Below are 15,037 nucleotides of genomic sequence, written 5' to 3'. Positions count from 1 at the left end.
CCATACTCTTCTTTATAAGGTAATGCTACAAAATATTTCTCTCTGGTCCAGAAAGCGTCCGGCCTTCTTGCTGTGCAACCGTGGTGCAGCTTATCTGAGATTGCTTGTAATGTCTTTTGGCCATGTATTTCTGCATGCTTGACAATCTTTTGAATTTTTGTAAGATCTTGCATGGTATCCTGTAGATTGTCTTCTTCACTGGGCTTCACCTTAAGCTGGTAATCATTTTTTGCAGGAATCATAATTGGTCCTTCAACAGTAGTAAATGTGACTGAGTCTTTGCCAAAGGTGACTGGAAGGAATCTCTTCAAAAAATCTTGTCCTAATAGGACATCTGACCCTGTATCAAAACTGTACAAAGTAACATATGTCTGTACATGATTCAAATACACTGGAAAATCAGGAGATATATGGTTAATCTCCATTAAATCTTTATTCACAGCTCTGAAAGACAGTTTAGTAGGTTGCCAATAATAAAAAGGAATTGCACCAAATTTGCAGCAAATACACATAGCTTCGGAATCAATTTGTGCATCTAAAGAGTATTTCTTTAAATTTGGCAATTTTATTTTCAAAGGAATTACCACTTTATCCCCTATTCCCATGATATTTACCAAATCTACTTCCTTAGATTTCATGGGCATTTCTTCTGGAATATCCTTCATCAGAATTCTTGTCAATTTGGAATTAGCATCATCATAATAAGAAATAAGACTTTGAAGTTTAGCTGATAATTGCAATATTTCTGATCTTGTTAGTTTAATAGATGATTCCAAACCGCTAATTTTCTTCTTGATAATATTGATTTCATCCATACCTGTAACTTGAGAAGGTTCTATAATATGCAATGGTTTGAACATTGAATCAAATTCTCTTTCAATAAAAACCTCATCATCAATTATTCTTTTGGAAGGTAATTGTTTTTCCAAACTTTCCAGCTTTTCTTTCAATCTTCTTCTAGTTGTTAACTAGGACGATTCAAGCTGTGCAAGTTGTGTCTTGACCTCCTCAATCTGATTCTGCAAATTGTGTTGAAATAAAACGTTTTAATATCAGCAATAAAAGTTTCATCAGAGTCTGAAGAATCAGATTCCAAACTTATTCTTATGATATTATGTAAATCATCATTATCTGAAGTAGAAGAATCACTGGAAATTTCAAAATACTCGCCATCTGAGTGGGAAATGAGATCCCAATCTTCTCGATTATGGACTGTAGTAAAAACATCCATGATCTTCAACTGTTTCTTGTTCTTTTTCTCTTTGCAAGTATTAGCATAATGGCCTTCTTTTCCACATATAAAACATGTTACCTTTTTAGAAGGCTTTGCTCTTTTTCTGAATACTATCCTCTTCTTTTTGGAAAACTTAGAAGGATAATATTTTCTCCTCGGAGTATACTTATCTGTCCTGCATGAACATGAAACTTTTGACACTTGCCTTTTAGATTTGCTACTACATCCAAAATCATAAGTTTCTGCAAAATTATTACACAACTTTGTACTGAAATGCATTTGCTTCTTAAAATTCTTTTTAGCTTTTTCTGATGCACATTCTCTTTGCAGAACATAAACTATCATCTGATGTATGACAACAAATGAAGAATTCTCAATTTTTACTTTGTTGGTCTCAATATACTGATTAATCAAATCTGGAATTTTTCCTGGCATTGAAGCTATGTAATACCTCAAATAAGCAACATTGTGAGGGTCTGCTACTTGATAAAGAAGTTTTTGCATAACACAATAATAATCATGCAGATAATCTATGTTACACAATCTTTGAGATAAAAAGAGTTGACCATGATGGACTGAATCTTCTGGTACTACCCCCACAAATTCATGTTTTAAGGCATCAAAAATAGCTTTCAGGGGATCTGTTGGATGTTCAATGATATTGGTCATTTCTTCTTCAGACAACTTATCCCACCATTGTTTTAAAATACCAGTAAAAGACCAAACAATTTGTGTGACTATATCAGACCATGATGCTTTAGTTTCAGCTTTTCGCTGTAGTGCCCAAGCATGGACATTATGCAAAACTGTTATAACTTCTTCACTTTCCATGCAATTAATATTTACCAAAAGTGTATTGCCAAATCCTTTAGCTGATGGATTTTCAAATTTGACAGGGACACTTTCCAAATTGTCTCTATATCTAGAAAAAGGACTATCTGCAGATGCTTCATGTGCAAAAGTATCCTTGTCACCTTTCATTCCTTTATGTGTGAATGTAAATGTATCACCTCTATCTCTTTTAGAACTAGTATCTCCTTCACTGGGTTCTCCAGGAGTTCTGTTAGCATGAGAGGTAACACCAGAGATGGCCAAAATTTGTGGAGCAGATGGTTGGCCACTTTCTACAAGGGTTTTGAGACTGACATAACCTTTTGGTAATCTTAAGCTTTCAACAATGGGAAAAGTGGTTAGCCTTTCTGTCATCAAATCTGTTTTTTATCTGGCTAACATTATTCATTTTTGTACTTTCTCAATCTTAGCAGTGTCTATGTTATCGATGCTTTTGAACAAAATACTTCTAAGATCATCTTTTGATTCATCTGAACGGGAAGAAAACTTTAATTTTGAACTTGAAAGATCTACATCTTTATAATGAGGTGGGTAAGTAGGCTGTGGCAATGCATCTCTTAAATGTTCAAAGGACCTGGAAATAATTTCCATATTGGAATTGATATCATTCAATTTTTGTGTGTGCTAATTCTGTATTCCCAAACATTCATTATAACCACTATGCATTTTCTTTATATGTTCTTTAATTTCTTACACATCTTTGACTATGTCATCTATGTTTTGCAGCGTACAAACAATCTGATAGTTTGTATAATTATGCATTTTCTCTGTTTCACTCTGATCTGCATCTGACATGTTTTTCATCTGTATCCATTGGAAATCTGAATTTAGAGTACCATTCTTGAAAGTTCTTCTAGAGTTTGCAGGCTCTAAATATCTTTCGTTAATCTTTGTTGTCAGATCATATTGAGCTCTGGGAAGACTAAAGCTTTTATGTTTTGCAGCGTACAAACAATCTGATAGTTTGTATAATTATGCATTTTCTCTGTTTCACTCTGATCTGCATCTGACTTGTTTTTCATCTGTATCCATTGGAAATCTGACTTTAGAGTACCATTCTTGAAAGTTCTTCTAGAGTTTGCAAGCTCTAAATATCTTTCGTTAATCTTTGTTGTCAGATCATATTGAGCTCTGGGAAGACTAAAGCTTTTAATCTCAGGCAATACTGGTTCATGCTTTTGTTCTTCTAGTTGGAAACTAGAAGATGTACTCGATACACAGAATTGGCAATCATTAGATTCATGGGACAGATGTTTCTTTTGGGAACATAATATATTGGTGGAACTGAAATTGATAAAGGAGTAGGAGAAGGTATAACTGCTTTTGTACTGTCTGTACCTCTTAAAAATGAAGATCTGTCTAAAATAGTCATAGATCTGACAAGACGGGGGCTTGTGAATTTGAGACCAGAAGAACCATCAGAATGTTTGACAATAAACAATTGTATAGGTTCTTTTGATGTTTGTAGTTGAAGATATTTTTGTGATAATGGAATGTAAGTACTATTCCATTCATCAGGTAGAGTGCATTATGCAAATCCTATTTGTAAGGGGTAAGTGTTACCAGGACCAACTATTACTCTTCCTTTCAAAGCTCTTGAACACAACTTTGGATTGAGTGGAGACATTGTGCTGGAAACAAATCGAAGACAAATAGAAGAATGAAGCTGAGCAATTAAAGTTTGTGGGGCGACATTGAAACCATTGAACTGAATATAGGGATTCAAAAACTCATTTATATATGGGTCATTCAAAGAAACTTGATATCTAAGAATTACAGAAGACCAGATAGGACCGTGATTAAAAGGAATCTGAAAACCTCCCAACAATGCATCATTAAAATCATTCATTTTGGTATCCAGGACGCAAGTTAGGCAAGAAGTATTTAATCCTAATTTGACAAGAGGATTAATTCCGAACTGAATCATGCCTATATGAATATATTTGAACGCATGTTCTAAACCCCATTCAATATCTTTTATTTTTTTAAAGGAACCTGATAGACTTTCTGATTAGTAGAAATAGGAATATTTACAGAAGTAAAGCGAAATAACTGAGTTGCTTTGAACTGAAAAACATAGATCTTATATAACATGTCTATTTCTATCTCTGGCAAAGTCCAATTTGGCTGTGGCTCAAATTCTTGAACTAAAACTTTTTCATCATATAAGTTTTCTTCAGAAGTTTTGTTCATATACTTATTCAGAAAAGACCATATCTTTTGCTTAGCAATTTTCTTATCCTCGGGTGTTTGAAGAACAAATTCATTCAAAGAACCAACCATTGAGATTAAATATAAGTATGCACCTGAACGAAGGAGAAAAAATCTTTGTGCTCCAGGAAAGCAAACACGACAGTCCGTTGCCTCAAACGCCCTCTACAAAAGCCTTATCGCCGACCTCAACTCATAAACAAAGGCAGGGACAAATACAACTCAATGGTTCTGGTTCTTTGTCCAAGTAATTTTCATAATTATTTGGTTCTCCCATTGAGTTGTATTTGTCCCTGCGTTTGTTTATGAGTTGAGGTCGGCGATAAGGCTTTGGTAGAGGGCGTTTGAGGCAACAGACTACTGTGTTTGCTTCCCTGGAGCACAAAGATTTTTCCTCTGTTCAGGTGCATACTTATATTTAATTTCAATGGCCGGTTCTTTGAATGAATTTGTTCTTCAAACATCCGAGGATAAGAAAATTGCTAAGCAAAAGAGATGGTCTTTTCTGAATAAGTATATGAACAAAACTTCTGAAGAAAAGTTATATTATGAAATAGTTTTAGTTTAAGAATTTGAGCCACAACCAAATTGGACTTTGCCAGAGATAGAAATAGACAAGTTATATAAGATCCCCGCTTTTCAGTTCAGAGCAACTCAGTTATTTCGCTTTACTTTTGTAAATATTCCTATTTCTACTGATCAAAAAGTCTACCAGGGTCCTTTAATTAAAAGAGAAGATATTGAATGGGGTTTAGAACATGGGTTCAAATATATTCATATAGGCATGATTTAGTTTGGGATTAATCCTCTTGTCAGACCAGGATTAAATACTTCTTGCCTAACTTGCGTCCTGGATACCAGAACGAATGATTTTAATGATGCATTGTTGGGAGGTTTTAAGAGTCCTCTTAATAACGGTCATGTCTGGTCTTCTGTAATTCCCAGATATCAAGTTTCTTTGAATGACCCATATATAAATGAGTTTTTGAATGCCTATAGCCAGTTCAATGGTTTCAATGTCGCCCCACAAACTTTAATTGCTTAGCTTCATTCTTCTATTTGTTTCCAGCACAATGCCTCCACTCAATCCAAAGTTGTGTTCAAGAGCTTTGAAAGAAGGAGTAATAGTTGGTCCTGGTAATACTGCCCCCTTACAAATAGGATTTACAGAATGCACTCTACCTGATGAATGGAATAGTACTTACATTCCATTATCACAAAAATATCCTCAACTGCAAATATCAAAAGAACCTAGACAATTGTCTATTGGCAAACATTCTAATGGTTCTTCTGGTCTCAAATTCACAAGCCCCCGTCTTGTCAGATCTATGACTATCTTTAGACAGATCTTCATTTTTAGGAAGTAGAGACAGTACAAAAGCAGTTATACCTTCTCCTGCTCCTTTATCAGTTCCAGTTCCACCAATATATTCTATTCCCAAAAGAAACATTTGTCCCATGAATCTAATGATTGCCAATTTTGTGTATCGGGTACATCTTCTAGTTTCCAACTAGAAGATCAAAAGCATGAACTAGTATTGCCTGATATTAAAAGCTTTAGTCTTCCCAGAGCTCAATATGATCTGACAGCAAAGATTAATGAAAGATATTTAGAGCCTGCAAACTCTAGAAGAACTTTCAAGAATGGTACTCTAAAGTCAGATTTCCAATGGATACAGATGAAAAACATGTCAGATGCAGATCAGAGTGAAACAAAGAAAATGCATAATTATACAAACTATCAGATTGTTTGTATGCTGCAAAACATAGATGACATAGCCAAAGATGTGCTAGAAATTAAAGAACATATAAAGAAAATGCACAGTGGTTATAATGAATGTTTGGGAATACAGAATGAGCACACACAGAAATTGAATGATATCAATTCCAACATGGGAATTATTTCCAGGTCCCTTGAACATTTAAGAGATGCATTGCCACAACCTACTTCTCCACCTAATTATAGAGAAGTAGATCTTTCAAGTTCAAAATTAAAGTTTTCTTCCAGTTTAGATGAATCAAAAGATAATCTTAAAAGAATTTTGTTCAAAAGCATTGATAACATAGATACTGTTAAGATTGAGAAAGTACAAAAATGAATAATGTTAGCTAGATAAAAAACAGATTTGATGAGAGAAAGGCTAACCACTTTTCCTATTGTTGAAAGCTTAAGATTACCAAAAGGTTATGTCAGTCTCAAAACCCTTGTAGAAAATGGCCAACCATCTGCTTCACAAATTTTGGCCATGTCTGGTGTTACCTCTCATGCTAACATAACTCCTGGAAAACCCGGTGAAGGAGATACTAGTTCTAAAATAGATAGAGGTGATACATTTACATTCACACATAAAGGAATGAAAAGTGACAATGATACTTTTGCACATGAAGCATCTGCAGATAGTCCTTTTTATAGATATAGAGACAATTTGGAAAGTGTCCCTGTCAAATTTGAAAATCCATCAGCTAAAGGATTTGACAATACACTTTTGGCAAATATTAATTGCATGGAAAGTGAAGAAGTTATAACAGTTTTGCATAATGTCCATGCTTGGGCACTGCAGCGAAAAGCTGAAACTAAAGCATCATGGTCTGATATAGTCACACAAATTGTTTGGTCTTTTACTAGTATTTTAAAACAATGGTGGGATAAGTTGTCTTAAGAAGAAATGACCAATATCGTTGAACATCCAACAAATCCCTTGAAAGCTAATTTTGATGCCTTAAAACATGAATTTGTGAGGGTAGTACCAGAAGATTCAGTCCATCATGGTCAACTCTTTTTATCTCAAAAATTGTGCAACATAGATTATCTGCATGATTATTATTGTGTTATGCAAAAACTTCTTTATCAAGCAGCAGACCCTCACAATGTCGCTTATTTGAGGTATTACATAGCTTCAATTCCAGGAAAAATTCCAGATTTGATTAATCAGTATATTGAGACCAATAAAGTAAAAATTGAGAATTCTTCATTTACTGCCGTATATCAGATGATAGTTTCTGTTCTGCAAAGAGAATGTGCATCAGATAAGCTGCACCACGATTGCACAACAAATAGGCCAGACGCTTTATGGACCAGAGAGAAATATTTTGTAGCATTACCTTATAAAGAAGGGTATGGTCCTAAACCACAGAAAGCAAGTGCTAATCATATGTGACCTACTGAATAGGCTTTATGCAAACAAGAGATTCAACACTTGCTTGAACAGAACCTAATTGAGCCTTGCAAAAGCCCATGGGCATGTCTGGCCTTTTATGTCAACAAACATAGTGAGCAGAAACGTGGAAAGAAGAGGTTGGTAATTAATTACAAAGCTTTGAATGAGGCTCTAATGCCTATCAGGTATCCTCTTCCCAATAAAGAATTGTTGCTTGCTAAAATCGCCAATGCTAATGTTTTCAGCAAATTTGATCTTAAAAGTGGTTTCTGGCAAATTGGTATCATTCCAGATGACAGATATAAAACAACCTTCACAGTTCCACATGGCCAATACCAATGGACAGTAATGCCATTTGGTTTGAAGAATGCTCCTTCTGAATTCCAAAAGTGGATGGAAGATATTTTTGGAGAGGTAGAGTATGTGATTGTATATATTGATGATCTTCTTGTATTTAATAAGGATGTAAATACTCATAAGCTGCATTTAGAAAAATTCTATGAAATGGTGTACAAGCATGGTTTAGTTCTATCTGACTCAGAAGAAAAGTTTCAAATTGGAAAAGTTAGAATAGACTATTTAGGATTGCATATTGAACAGGGTCACATAGAGCTTCAACCCCATATCCTTCTTCATCTTCTGAAATTTCCTGATATTTTCCTTGAGGTAAAGATGCTTCAGATATTTTTAGGTTGCTTGAAATACATCCGTCAGTTCTATGAAAAGCAATCTGAAGATACTAAGATTTTGCAGAAAAGGCTGAAGAAAGAAAAAGTTGAATGGTCTAATGAGATGACTATGGCAGTAAGGAACATAAAAAGCAAAATCTGAGAACTTCCCAAGTTAAGACTGCCTGACACCGATCTCCCATTTATTCTTGAAACAGATGCATTTGATCCTACATGGGCTGCAGTGTTATTATAGAAAAATGGAAGGAAAGAACTTGTTTGTGCATATGCCTCTGGTACTTTTGATGACACAGAAGCTAAGTATCCATTTTCCCACAAAGAGATACTCGCTGTCAAAAGAGGAATTCAAAGATTCAGATTGTTTTTAAAAAGTGTCAGATTTTTAGTTAGAACTGATCTGAAACATATGAAAGGTATTTTGTCCAACAAGAAATTGTTAGAACAAGGAAATACCAGGGTTCTAAGATGGGCTCTCTGGCTAGAAGGTTTTGATTTCGATATTGTCTATAAATCAGGTGCAGAAAATTATTTAGCAGACATGTTGACAAGAGAAGGAGCTCCAGAAATCAAAGACATCAAGATGTTCAGACCCCTGTACAAAGGAGAAAGTTTTTCAAGTAAAAGTCCAGTCCAGTCTAGTGTCTATCAGTCTAGAATCTATTCATTCTTGGTCTGTAGTCAATGTAAATATGAATTCTGTTGGGATTGTTTTATTTTAAGAGTCAAGTCATTGCCAGTAGAAGTCATCCAAATGATTTTGCAGATTTGGTTTGATTCAAAGTCTGGTATGACAACCTATAATAGTGAGTTACCTTATAGAGATAGGCCTTGGCGTGTCTATTATTCAATGTCTATAGAACTAGTTCCCATCTATTTTGGTTTTGTCCAACATACTCATTGGACATGGCAAGATTATTTCTCTATCCACCAGAGGGCCAGGATACATGGTTATGTTAGAGTCATTCCATATGCAATACAGTTAGATAGTGCTAATAACTGGTGGAGTCCTTGGTTTAAGTTGTTCATGTTTAAGTATATGCCCAGAGGTGAGCAGATTTATCATTTTAATTTCCAGGAAACCATTAGCACTTTAATTTGGGAAATCCATATTGCTGCACGAAACGACTACACTTTAGAGTTTGAATTTCTTCATACTTATGCAAAAGTAGTCTTACAGGATAGAGAACAAGATGAACCATCATTCAGTTTGAAAGTCAGCTTCCATGGAGAGATTTCTACAGATCCCAGGGTGAGACCAGTAAATGTATTCCATTTTCCATTTTATTCTTGTTTCTTGGAAGAAGCAACTCTGTGGCTTGATGATGCCTTGCCTCATGATATATTTTCTCCCGGCATAGAACAATTACTAGAGATGGATGAAGCTGACAGAGAATATGCTGCTGCAGAAGAATGACAATATAATAGTGATTGATGTATATGATCACTCATTCGATATCATGTACATTTTAGTTTTCGTGGGTTTTCTTTAAAACATCCACTTTGTAATTATAAGCCGATGTCCTAGATTCCGGCTGTCTTGTCTATAGATCATATAATATTGCTTTTTAGGTAGTGTCAGATTCGGTCCCCATATGGCTTTACTTGTAAGGGACGAGATAACAAGTGGTAGTACCCACTTGCCCGAATCTTTTAAGTACGCATTACTGATAGTCTTCGGATATGATTTCCTACGTGATATTCATGCCGAATCTTATAAGTACGCATTACTGATAGTCCTTAGGATATGATTTTGTGCGTGATATTCATGCCGAAAGTAGATTCTGTCTGTTACAGGTTTCCGGGAAAAGTTTTAACCGGTTAACTTGCTAGGATATTATAAATACTGGCATTGTAAGATGGAGGGGCATTCGGAGTTTGAGAGTCATTGGTGTGTTTGAGTTGAGTCTGAGTCTGAGCTCCTTGCTCTGCATCTGCGAGAAATTTCTCGACCTGCTTGCATCACGGAGACCTAACTCTCCATTCTTAGATTATGAGGTATGCTCATTAAATGAGTTGCATGATCTGGTAAATGCCACTGCAGTCCTTAAGACTGTAATCTTACTTCTGATGTAATATCATTTTGAAATTGTGAGTAAAAATTTGTTGTATAATCACAATGGATCAATAACAAAGGATTAAATTCGTGGATGCGTTTTCGTTTACGACTCGTCAGAGTTATGTGGTTCCTTGTTTAACCACTTACAATTATGTGGGACCAACTCCAAGTTGACAGCGCTTGACTTTGCGATGTATGAAGAGTGTCTATCATTTGACAAGACACATCGTTGATCCTTGAAAATCTAATATGACGTCTAGTTGGCGGCTTATGAATATCGACTATGAAAAGTGGTCTTCATAGAACCGATTTGAGATGTTATCTTGTCATATTGTCAGTATTGTATCGATGGTCGTTAAGAATGCTATCAATGAAGACCAGTTGTTCAACAAAAGAAGAAATCGAGGCACTAGAATTGTGAAGAAATGTTGACAAAAAGTTAGAAAGCGATAGATTGTGGTCTTGGAAAATGCGTACTAATAGATGATAAAATATTCCAAAAGTCACTTTGCAAGAAGTTCCTCGTAACTATGGAAGACAAAGGTACACAAAGAGACGCTGATACTTTAAGGTAAGAAGGAGCCCTTCAAGAGGAAGCCCTACAAGGTTTGTGAAAGAAGTAACTCAAGGTATATATAAAGGTTATAACAGGTGTTGAAGCCAAAAATTATCTCTTTTTGACCACCTTCTTACACTCCATCCTCCTCCTTTTTGACTCTAATAACTCTAATTAAGAATCAATTTACAAGGTTCATGGTAATAACAGGTACTTAAACATCTTTTATTTCATAAGTTTCATTGTTCTTTATTATTTAACTTAATATTTTCATGAGCTACTGAATTGCACCAATTCTGCAGCTAATGACTGATTCTGCAACAAAGTTGAAGGTACGATGGGTTTCAAAACTCCAGTCGAGAAACAGACAATCTGGGCAGGTGGCTAATAGTTGGCATAACATTATTTACCCATATTCATTGTCTGGATCGATGATAAGAACACCACATAGGCCCAGTCAACACGAAATTCAACTAGCGAAGGAGTTGAAGGCGAACCAAGCGAGCGAGGAAATTAATTGAAGCAAATATTTGGCCTCATGATTTGCTTCTTCCATAGCAAATCATGAAGAAATCATGAGATATTATTCTCTTATGTTATTTTTAGTTTTTGTCGAGTGGTTAGGTCCGTAAATCTCTAAAACAGTGAACGATGGAGGTTATAAATCTACCTCTTGACATGACAAACACAGTCTTGCATATTGTTTTTAAAAACTTTGTTCACAATTATAAAAACTCTGTTTTGTTTGATACTCTTCCTGTGCATTGCCTCGATGCATATATAGTACTTTAAAGAAGTTGTGTTGTTGCCTACATCTCGTAGGAGGGCCCCTTGGAGTTGTAAGGTTTTATTGTTTTCAATTAACATTTCAATTCTGCATTTTATATCGTGTTTAATTTTTTCATATAACTGTCCAGTTCGATTTCTAGTGAGTGCTTTGGACAATGATCACAAAGTTCATAACATAGCATGTTTTGTTTAATCATTCTACTATAGGTTGAATGAGTGAAGCCAAGATCTCTTGTGCACATGATAAGTAGTATGGCATAGTGTGGATTGATTTATGATTTGTAGTATAGTTTGAGTTTGGTTGGTAAAGAGGAATTCAATTTCCAATTAGTTTTAATTTCTCTTTTTTCTGTCAGAGTGATTTAGATTTAGTTTCATTATTTAGTTGAGTAAGTGGTGTTTATTTATGCAAAGTGTGATCTTTCTTTTGAGCAAGTGTGATAATCCTAGTTTCATCTTTCTTTCAAGTAAAGTGTGATATTTCTTTTAAGCAAGTGCAATGATTTTGATTTCATTTATGTTAAAGAGTGACATTTACTTTCATGTAAGTGATAGTTGTTAAGAAAACATGTGCATCTCGATATCTCAATTTGATTTAGGAATTGCTTGAATAATAAAGACTTCTAGTACATACAATACATATACACTTCGTCAGTATACTGGCCCTCAACGATAATTTATGTAGTAGTTTAACATCAATTAAATTACCAAACATGTTGGAGCCACTGCCGGGGAAATGTATATAGGAGTATTTCTTTTCATTAAAAGAAATAAAAATAAAAATGATATGCATAGGGAAAGATATTCTAGAGGTAGATTTGTAAGTAGAGGTAGGAGTTCGATTCTAACATCACCACTCACCCCATCACGACCTCGTAGTGCCACACAATCCACCCAAACTCATATTCCATCAATTGTAGGCAAATATAGGCTTCCTGAGGTACATAGACATGAATTCTAACCTAAAGATTCACCAACTTACTCTACTAAAGCTACACCCCCCACAGAAGGAGTAATCTTTCTCTTTTCAACTGGAGAACAACTTCTAGGACAAGAACTGGAAATTACTAGTGAAGAAGAAGTAGAAACTTATTTTAACCTTCCATTAATAGAAGAAACAGAGGAAGAACTAGAAAACCCAATTTTGGAACCTTATATTAGCTCTGAGGAATCTATAATGGAAGGAGAAGGGGAAGGAGAAGTACATAATGTGAATGGTGAACAACCTAGGATTGAAGGTGGAGGAGGAGGAAATAAAGGAGGTGGAGGAAGAGGATCAGGTAGAGGAGATCCATAACCTTTTGGATTTCCCATCTTTGATGAAGATACCATAGCCACAATGAAAAATATCTCACCCTTTACCCCCCTAATTTCCATGGATTAAGAAATGAGGATACTGAAACATTTTTTTGAGTTTGAAGTCTTGTGTAGATCCTATGATTACTTGATTGGTACTCAAAAGTTGAAATTGTTTCCAACCACTCTTAAAGATGCAGCATTAAAATGGTTTATGGGCTTAGGAGCACATTCTATAAGAACATGGGAAGAAATGAAAAATGCGTTCTTAGAAAAATATAAGGATTATTGTATGCCCCATAACCTTAAAGATGAAGTCTTTAAAATGATGCAAAAAGAAGATGAAAATCTTGAAGATTTCGTTGAAAGATTTGCTTATAATGTAAAAAGGGCTAAAATGCATACTCTAGATGAAGAAACCTTGAAAGCTCTCTTGCTAATTCACCTGACACAGGGATTTGAGATTTGATGAATACAGGGATTCGAGTGTCGGATACGAACACGTTGACCCCCCAGAACATGACACATTCAGATACGTGTTATATATATATATATATATATATATATATATATATAGGGAAATTCAGTAATAAAAGGTGGAATTTACCTAATAGGACAGGACCAGCACCAAAGCAAGCAAGACTAGCCATCCCACGCCTTGAGATCTGGGAATTGAAATACTGAAAGGTGGCTTTCAAGCCAAAGAATAGATAAGGGCCAGGTTATCACTTTAGAATTGACCAGTCGCTCACTAAGCAAGACCAGCCAGCCCAAGAGCTAGCCAGTACAAGCATAAGAGCCAGTAATGCGTACACCTTCCTATCAACTATAATCCAGATAGGCGGCGAGGTCCAACATACATGCTACTATCTATGATCGCGCACTCGCCGAAAGAGCTTGACAAGCAAAATTGATATCCCTTCTTCACCCACGCAATATTGATGTTGTTTCCTAACTGCCCCGCTGACCGGTACGCCATACGCTACTGTTCCCATTCACTCGCCTTTGAAGGTGCATAAGGCTCCTTCTTTGTGGGGACCAACTTTTCTTTCAAAAGGTTAGCGAGAGAAGCGCTAGAGCAAGCCCTGCTCTAGCCTCCGCTCCTGATCGAAGCCCTTATCGATCGTCGAAACCTGCGGAGCCTACCCATCTGGCTGGGTTGACCTCGCTGCCCTAGGACCTCTCACCTACACATTACAACCTGACCTGATTCCAATCACCCACCCCCCCCTCAGCGGCTCTTGAAGCGGAGATTATGCGTCTGCCTCAGGTACTGCTAGCACTTCCCACTTGCAGTCACCTATGAAGAGACCTAGGAATGGCCGGTTACCACTTCACAATCGGCGATCGGGCAGTCGTAAGTAAAGACTATGCGTATGGGCAGGGAATACAGAATGAAGTCCTCAGCCCGAAGCTCTTAGGCCTCACCTAAACTACGGTTTTTACGGCGTACTCGTATTAAGAAACTAGCCCTGATCTATACATCCATATAAACACACTATTTATTAGGCAAAGGAATCAATACTTCTGCTAGAGTAGATCTAGAGAGATTTAGAGAGATCTAGATTGGAAGAGAGTATTGAGTATAGAGAGGTAGAGGGTAGAGGTATGAGGATCGAGGATAGAGGGTAGGGTTTGAGAGCCAAGTATGAGCAGGGCTATTCCCAAGTCTGGATGGATGGATGGGAAGCTTGCTGGCTGGGAGAGGAACCGAGAGCTGGTCGAGAGATGGATATTACATATGTAATAACACAGTGATTCGGCCCCCCACCCAATAAGTAACTAAAGGTCGCCCTACGCATCCTATTACTATCGAAGCTGAAGCTGAAAGCTCAGGGAGGGTACCGTACCCCAAAACAAAGGGTAGGTTCTCCCGCCCCGAAGGGTACAAGCAACTAAAGCAAATTAGGGGGCGAGTACCTAAGGGCAAGTACTTCTACCGAAGCTGAAATTGTTGTTGTTAAGGGCAAGTACTGAGTTATAAAGTATATAATAATGAGGGGTACTTCCCCTTCCCCCCACAAAGGGCAAGTGCAAGTACCGAATACAAAGGGCCTTGAGGTCGGAGCCAGTATAAGAAATTCTACTGTCTCCTTTGCCGCTTCGCTGTGGTTCCTAGTGTACCTCGTCGCTACCGTTCCTCGGCTTCATTATCAAGTATATAATAATGCCTAGTGTACCTCGTCGCTACCGCTC

Source organism: Pinus tabuliformis, chromosome 3_2 (genome assembly GCF_031772625.1).
Source record: "Pinus tabuliformis cultivar Carrire ecotype Pingquan chromosome 3_2, CPIR1, whole genome shotgun sequence".
NCBI classification, from domain to species: Eukaryota; Viridiplantae; Streptophyta; class Pinopsida; order Pinales; family Pinaceae; genus Pinus; species Pinus tabuliformis.
The sequence above is the reverse complement of the archived record's forward strand: the minus strand, read 5'-3'. Positions refer to the sequence as shown.